The sequence below is a fragment of the Meles meles genome, chromosome 1 (genome assembly GCF_922984935.1).
Source record: "Meles meles chromosome 1, mMelMel3.1 paternal haplotype, whole genome shotgun sequence".
Classification (NCBI taxonomy): Eukaryota; Metazoa; Chordata; class Mammalia; order Carnivora; family Mustelidae; genus Meles; species Meles meles.
Window position 1 is genome coordinate 28,666,747 of NC_060066.1, and position 8,588 is coordinate 28,675,334.

The 8,588-nt window shown below is 36.2% G+C and overlaps 1 pseudogene; it reads right to left on the reverse strand.

Annotated features, from left to right (window-relative positions):
- Nucleotides 1-758: 758 nt before the first annotated feature.
- On the reverse strand, nt 759-1,381 carry LOC123942050 (annotated as a pseudogene).
- Between the last annotated feature and the right edge of the window lie 7,207 nt (nt 1,382-8,588).

Below are 8,588 nucleotides of genomic sequence, written 5' to 3' on the forward strand. Positions count from 1 at the left end.
CGACAGCTTAAATTTTTTTTCAAAGCTTTGACTTCTTAGAAAGAGAAAACGTACATTTAGTTATGTGATTTTGGAAACTGTGGTTGACATGGGCCCTTAAATTACCTCCATGCCTTTTAATGCCTTCTTGACTCAAATAAAAGGAAATCAAATTGAAAAAAAAAATAATCACAGACACGTTTTGAGGCCTGATTTTCCTATTGTTTGAGTACAGAACATTAATCCAGAACCTCTCACACGGTTTGGTTTTTAAATAGAATACTGTTACTTCTTTGGTATTAAGATATTCCCTATCTTGAGAGGATTTTTTCATTTGTGAGGGGTACATGCATCTGTTTCCAGTCCTTGCTCTCCTCAAACATGCCTGCTGTAAGACCATGCCCCAAAGCTGCGCTTTAAGAAACAGTAAAGTTGTTTTCTTTTTAATAATAAAAAAAGGTGTGTTTTTTTACTTCTGTGTTACAATCTGTTCCTCGATTTAATTTTCAAGTGAAGACCTATACAGCTAAAATAAGATTAAGGTATCATGTACGGTGGATTTAGAAGATGGCATGTAACTCATTGAAATATGTACAAGTTGACATTTTCATTCAACCATGTTAATGTAAAGATTTCTAAATGGATCTCCTGCTTGAAACATCCTCTTTAAAACAGTAAGAAATAAACAGCGATTATCTCACGCTTCTCTTCTCTAAGAACTTTGTTTAAATGGCCATGGCTCCATATCCACTGGAGGAAGGGATACAGTTGTCACCATATTAAGTTTTAACCAGTCCTACTTTTACAGAGTTGTCCATTCTGTCCATCTCATTCCTGACTAAGTTCCTCAAAAAGGTGAGTAGGTTCTGGTTAATAAAGTTCATGGTTTTGTGAAAGACACCATGGAGCAAGACTGGTGTGTAACTGGCCTCCTTTCTGGCCAACAGCACGGGTCAACATAGTCTTCTCTTTCTCCAGGTCTTTAGGATAAGTCTGCATGACCTGCTCCAACACAGCAGCGGGGTACTTCCTTCTGTCCTCCTCCCACAGGTTTACCTTCATAAACTGCATTGCCAGGTTATACACCAGTCTTGAGTGGATGTTGTGATCCATCTAGTCCCTTATCTGGTCCCTTATTTGGGTGAGCTGCCTGGCAAGATCCTGGATGAGTTCCTCCCAGGATGTGTCTCCCCACGTTTTAGGAAGTGGCTGCCCCACTTGCCATTTGTCTGTAGCTCATCATCGTGGTCCTCCTGCAGGTAAGCTGGCATGGGCTCTTCATGGCCCAACGCCTCCAATTGTGCAGATTCTAGTTGGAGCGGTTTTAGAGGAAGCCAAACACCAGCAAGTTTGTGATGTGCTCATCCTGGAGGGCTGAACCAGCTCTGGCCTTAGAATCCATGGCACAAATACTGTTATGTTGAAAAAATAAATTTAAATACTGAAAAAAAAAATGGTTTCCTATAAATATTATTAAAGAAATGGAAAAGCATCCTAAAAAAAAAAAAAAAAAAAAAAAAAAGAATCCATGGCACAGGCAGCCTTACGGGGCTCTTTCTTCTGGCTTTGCAGGTGTCCCAAGTCAGCAGACCTCCTAAGGGGATAAAATTTTAAAAGGCTCCTGTATCTGTAATTTATTCGATGTTATCCTTTTGCTGCTTGCTCCAGCTGTTAAGTTTCTTGGGCATTCCAGACTCAACTCCCCACCTACCAGCCAGGGCAAGAGACAGAGGGGGGCAGCTGGGGGTGTGGTGCTGGGTTCCAGGTGAGGTGAGCTGGAGACAAAGCCCCCAAGGCACTAAGAATATAAATTTATTAAACTCAACAGTTAAAAATACAAAAAGGCTACTTTATTAGATAAAATACAACCTAATTATTTACAATGTAAACTCAGCATATATAGGACATAAGACCACAGAAAGTTTGAATGTGAACTAACAAAAAAATGGAGTTAATATCACAACTTAAAATGTATTAGGAAAAAATATACATAATTGTAAAAAGCAATGAGCAAATCCAAAGTTATAATAAAATACAGTTTAACACAACTCTCATAATGGGGAAATAGATCAATGGGGAAAAATTTGAAGAATAAAGATTTGAACAATCTGATTACAAATTAATAATGGGCACATTTAACTCTGCAGTCGACAATTAGAAAATACAGTTTTCAAGCATTTGCAGGAAAGACAGTGATACAAAAGGAAAACTAATCACATTTCAAAAGAACAATGTTTTTGTCAAGTTTACCACTAGCTAGAAATTGATATCCAAAAGATAAACAAACAATAATATGATAAATTAAAATTTTAAAAGCATATTTCTGAATAAGTGTAATGAAATAATAGAAATCAGAAAATACTTAACATCAAATGTAGTAAAAAGTACTATAATTATACCCTTAAAATGTTAATGTAAAATAAGCTGTATAAACATGAAAACAAAAAGCTTTATAAATACAAAATAAGAAATTAATAACAGAAAACAAATACGTAACAGAGAAGATCCTAAAATACAAATATTAGTTTTTTAAAAAGCAAAACTGGTGAACTAGACAAACCACTCACAAGACTGGTCAAGGTAAACAAAATTAGTTCCAAATAAGCAATATTAAGAATTAAAAAGGGGAAGGGATGCCGTCTGGCTCAGTCCCTGGAGCCTGGGACCCTTGATCTCAGGGTTATGAGATCAAACCCTACGCTCAGTGCAGAGCTTACTTAAAAGTAATAATCAAAAAGTTTTTAAAAGAATAAAAAAGGGGAGGATGCCTGGGTGGCTCAGTTGGTTAAGCCACTGCCTTCAGCTCAGGTCGTGATCCCAGGGTCCTGGAATTGAGTCCCGCATTGGGCTCCTTGCTCAGTGGGGAGCCTGCTTCTCTCTCTGCCTCTGCCTGCCACTCAGCCTGCTTGTGTGTACTCTCTCCCTCTCTCTGACAAATAAATAAATAAAATCTTAAAAAAAAAGAATAAAAAAGGGGCACATAGCAGTGATTTTTTAAAAGATACATAAAAAGAATATATTTTGAATACTTAAACTTGAAAATTTAGAGAAAATAGTCAAAATGATAAAATACATAGCTTACCAAAATTAACTCAGTATGAAATAGAAAACATTAATTAACTATAAAGCTTAATAAGATTGAATCAATCCCTCAAGAGGGGAAAGGAAGAAAGGAAGGAAGGAACAGGGAGGGAGAAAGGAAGGGAGGGAAGAGGGAGAAAGAGTAAAAAAAAAACCACCAGGCATAGATGGGGAAAGAAATAATACCTCACATATAAATTGTTCCAGGGATTTGAAATAGAGCAAATGCTTTCTAATCAATGTGTGAAGCAGTATAAATTTATGCTGTAAAATCTCGTAACTGTAGTAATATAATCCATAACCTATATGTTTTAGCTGGGATCATGGCCAACCTGCTAGAGATTATATATCCCATCAATGCGTAAAGCTAGATAAGGCCATGAAAAGAAAAGAAAAGGATTATCTCACTAGGTTCAAAAAAAACTACTTGGCTGAAGTTATACATTCAACACTAAAATTAAAAATACATATAAAAAACTTTTCAGCAATCAAGGAACAAAGCAAATGTTCTTAGGCTAATTAAGTGTGTCTATCAAAAAGTCTATGGCAACAACATAATGGATATTAAAATGTTAGAAATATTACATTAAGAGTTTGAATAAAACAAGATCCAAATATCACAGTGTGTATTAAATATCACAGTAAGGATTCAGTCAGTGCAGCAAGATAAGAAAAACAAGCAGCAGTTTAAAGATTAGAATAGCAAATATCCCCATCTATTGACAATATAACTATTTACTTAGAAATCAAGAGAAGCTACATATTTTTTGATTTAATAGGACAGTTTGGTAAGGATTTTAGATAGAAGATGAATAGCACAAATCAATCTATATGTTAAAGATAAATCAATACATAAAAATCAGTAATAAAGTTAGATAATGAGTTTTGAAATAAATAAATCTTCTTGATTTCATGTATGAGTGTATAAGAGAAAATAATTCCAATAACAATTATGACTTTGTGTGTTTTGGGGGGAAACATATTTTAAAATTTATATAAAAGAGTAAAAGACCAAGAATAATCAAAACGTTCTTTAAAAAAAAGAACTGGTGGTGGTAGGTGGATAAACTTATAAGATATCATGTGTTATAAAAAAATTTATAATAATAATAAAGACAGTAAGTATTTATGTAAAGATAAACCAACACACAAATGGAACAGAATAGAAGCCACCATAAAAAATATTTGTGTGGGGAATCTGGGTGGCTCAGTCAGTTAAGCGTCTGCCTTCAGCTCAGGTCATGGTTTCAGGGTCCTGGGACTGAGTCCTACATCTGGCTTCTTGCTCAGTGGGGAGCTTTCTTCTCCCTCTGCCTGCCACTCCCCCTGCTTGTGCTCTCTTTCTCTATCTCTCTGACAAACCAATAAATAAAATCTTTAAAAATATATCTGTGTGTAGGAAGGTGTCATTTCTGATGTGAGATATAATCAAACATCAATGGGAAAAGTTGGGACTCATTTTTCAAAACAATGCTGGAATGATACTGAAAAACAACCTGAGGGTTTTGAAGGGTCAGGGGTGGGAGGTTGGGGGAACAGGTGGTGGGTAATGGGGAGGGCACGTTTTGCATGGAGCACTGGGTGTTGTGCAAAAAGAATGAATACTGTTACGCTGAAAAAATAAATAAAATGGAAAAAAAAATATATAAGTAGACTCCTATTTCACATCATATGCACAACATACATTGTCAGGAAAAATAAGAACCTTAAACATTTAGAAAAAATATATAATACCTTTTTAACTTCAATAGTGGATGATTTCTTAAAGAATACAAACAAAAAATTGGGGCACCTGGATGGCTCAGTGGGTTAAAGCCTCTGCCTTCGGCTCAGGTCCTGATCCAGGGGTCCTGGGATCAAGCCCCACATTGGGCTCTCTGCTCAGCAGGGAGCCTGCTTCCCTCTCTTTCTCTGTCTACTTGTGATCTCTGTCTGTCAAGTAAATAAATAAAATCTTTAAAAAAAATACAAACAAAAAAGTATAAACCATAAATGAAACTCTACTGACAGTTTAAGCTGTATTTAAATAAAAATTTAAGTGGTCCAAAAGACAACAAAAACAATAACAAACAGAGTAAAGAAAAAAATCATAGAAGTGGGCAGCTATTTGCAAAATATATTATCATGACAATTAAATATCAATAGCATGTGACAAACATACACGTCAAAGAGAAAATGGGATTGTCAATACAAGTAAAAAATGCTCAGTCTCACAAGTATCATGGAAACATAGAGGAAAGCCACAAAGAAAATCAATGCTGCATACAGTAAACTGGCAAAAGAAAAACTTTTAAGTTAATTAGAATGTGAACAAACCGAAAACTTTAGATGCTGATGGTGAGAGTGCAAATGAGCACAATCCCATTTGAAAATCAAGTTGCTGAAAACTTATTAAAGTTGAAGAGTTACATATGCTTCAGACAAGCCATTCCACTCTAGGTCTATGCCCTGGAGAAAGACTTGAAAATATTCTCCTACAGATGTGTACAAGAATGTTCAAAGCAGCAGTATTTGAAATCTCAGGAATTTAGAAATAACTTAAATGTCTATTGGCAGGAGAATAGATGGTAAATTCCAGTATATGTATACACTGGGGCATTCTACAGCTCTGGAAATGAATTACACCAAGATATATGAGTCATAATGATACAATTTCTAAAAAAATTAAAACAAAAAATGACACCATATATTGCTTTAATTTAATTGGTATACATGTATACATAAAGCATATTCATATACATACATAAAGTATAAGGGAGAAAATGAAATTTGTAAACACATTCAAATTCAAAATGATGATTAACTCTAGTTGGGAGGGTAGAGAATATGATCCAAGAGGATTAGGGAAAGGTGCTCTGATAGAATTTTTTTTTTCAGATTTTATTTTATTTTTATTTTTATTGACATATAATGTATTATTTGCTTCAGGGGGACAGGTCTGAGATTCATCATCAGGCTTACACAGTTCACAGCACTTATCATAGCATATACCCTCCCCAATGTCCATTTTGTAAGCTGCATTATGGGTATATTGCCATTTTGCATACAGTTCTCTCTCTCCCTTTCTATTTGCTTTTTGAAATCAAGATAAATATTTAAGACAACTGGACTTTATAAGAGAATCAGTTCAAAACAAAAACACTGCAGTTACATTTTCCATGAATTGACAATACTAGATACACCAATTTTGAGAGTGGAACACAACCACAGTGAGGTCATTTCTTTGAAGGATCTAATCTTTCTCATTCTCACTCAGATAAATTTTCACTGACTCAGGAACATGTAAATAATAACACTATCAAGGTACTTGGAGGCACAAAGAACATGTCATCATGCTGGGAATTCATCTGCCTTTCTGATTAATATTAGATGTGAGCAATTTCAGACTACTGATTAGATTTATCAATAATTAATGCAATGTTATTGTGGATGATTAAGGTTATTTCTTTTAATGGGATTCTCAAATCACTTTTAACACCCTGATATAAATTCTTCATGACATATAGCCCTGCATACACTTTAGCAAGCCTACCAGACAAGTTTAATAATAGTGATTCAACCAATCTCAGCGCACCTATGAGGAAGAATTTTTTTCATGCTTGTCTAATAAATGCTTATAATAAATGCTGAAAACCTTTAGGGGTAGCAAGATTGCTCTCTGTATGTACTCTTAGCAACTTTCTTCTACCACTCTGTGATTGATTTTAACTTATTTCATATTCAGATATGTTCATTCTCTAACTTTACTCACATATGAGAAAATAAAATTGAAATAACAGCTTCAAAGTCTATTTGGTATGTCAATACCGTAATATGTCAACTGGTAGTGAGGTTCACTTGGATACTTTAAAAATTTCTTTAAAAATGAAATGTTTATCTTCATAAGAAAAACAGGCTATGCCATTATATCAGGATGTGAATTTTTTCCCCTTCTGTAATGTTCCCTGGTGTCCCAGAATAGTTACTTTAACTTAAGAAAATTACTGTGTTTATACTCTAAGACTTATCCTCAAAGCATAAAAGTTAGGGGCTCCTGGGTGGCTCAGTGGGTTAAGCCTCTGCCTTCAGCTCAGGTCCTGGGATGGAGTCCTGCATCAGGCTCTCTGCTCAGCAGGGAGCCTGCTTCCCCCTCTCTCTCTGCCTGCTTCTTTGCCTACTTATGATCTCTCTCTCTCTCTGTCAAATAAATAAATAAAATCTTTTTTTTAAAAAAAGCATAAAAGTTAAGGAGATCAGAAGACAATTTATTGATAGTTTTTGAACTAAAGAATACAGCCATTGAAGAAAAAAGGGTGGTGTCATAATTTTAGAAGATCTAAGAAACATTTGCTTGGGAATCAAAGTAGGCAAACCACCAAAGAGGAAAATATTGACTCATAAAAATAAATAAAACTGTGAAATCTCCCCAGTAATCAAACAAATGCAAAACATAAATCACCAATGATAAATCACTTTCCTTTGTAAAACTGTCAAAGATTGTTTAAAAATAATAATAATACTATGATCTGGCACAAAGAATCATTAAAATTTCAAATATTTGAAGAAACGGACATTCCTATAACCAAATAACAATAACATAAGTCAGTATCTTTCTAAAGATCACAAAATGTTGGAGGAGGTAAGGTAGTGGAAGATTAAGGGACCTCATTTCATTTGGTCCCTTGAATTTAACTAGATAACTATTAAACCATTCTTAACACCCATGAATTCAGCCTGACATGTAAGAAAAAAAATATCTGGAATCCCACAAGTAGAAAATTGACTGCTTTAAGCAAGGTAGGAGGTGCAGAGAAGTGAATCTGAGGGGGAGATATTGGAAGATAAATGGATGGGGAGGGAAACTCCATGAGCTGGATACCAGAGTGATATAGCCCCAGAGGTCAGAATCAGAACCCTTAGAAATATCCTCCAGTGAGAGACATCCCTGTCTCCAAGGGGATCAGGGGATGAAACAGGCAGAATTCTAGATGGGTCAGTGTCATCTCAGGATCCCAGGAGTCACAGAACTAACAGGGGTGTCTGAGCCAGTACAGTTCCCTAGCAGTGGATCAGGGAAACTTGTTACAGTCACTGAGGCCAGAAAAAGGATCTCAGCTCAGGTCACCATAAACCATGAGCTGGCCCAACTGGAGACCACTCTCTCCCTGGTACCCTACAACAGACTGGAACATGGGGACTATCTGCCATCCTCCAGAAGGGGCAGAGCAGATACACTCACAATCCCAAGAATGTTCTCAGCACCAGGGCCCTACAAAGGGCAGTAACTTGGGACCCTCCGCCACCCACCCCCATGGGGGAGGATTGCTATGAGCATGCACTGCAGGAGTCTGTAGAGTTTGGCACACACAAAAGTGTCTCAGAGTATTTACTGAAGAGAGGGGACTGCTGTCTTTCAGCTTTGGGGCTGAAGATAGGGGCACAGCCATTTTTTTTTTATCCTCTAGAGAGGTTAGGAAAGCCTCAGGGAACAAAAGCCACTCAGAGGACCAGCTTACACTGAGTTCAGTCCCCAGGGCAAGTGGTGGTGC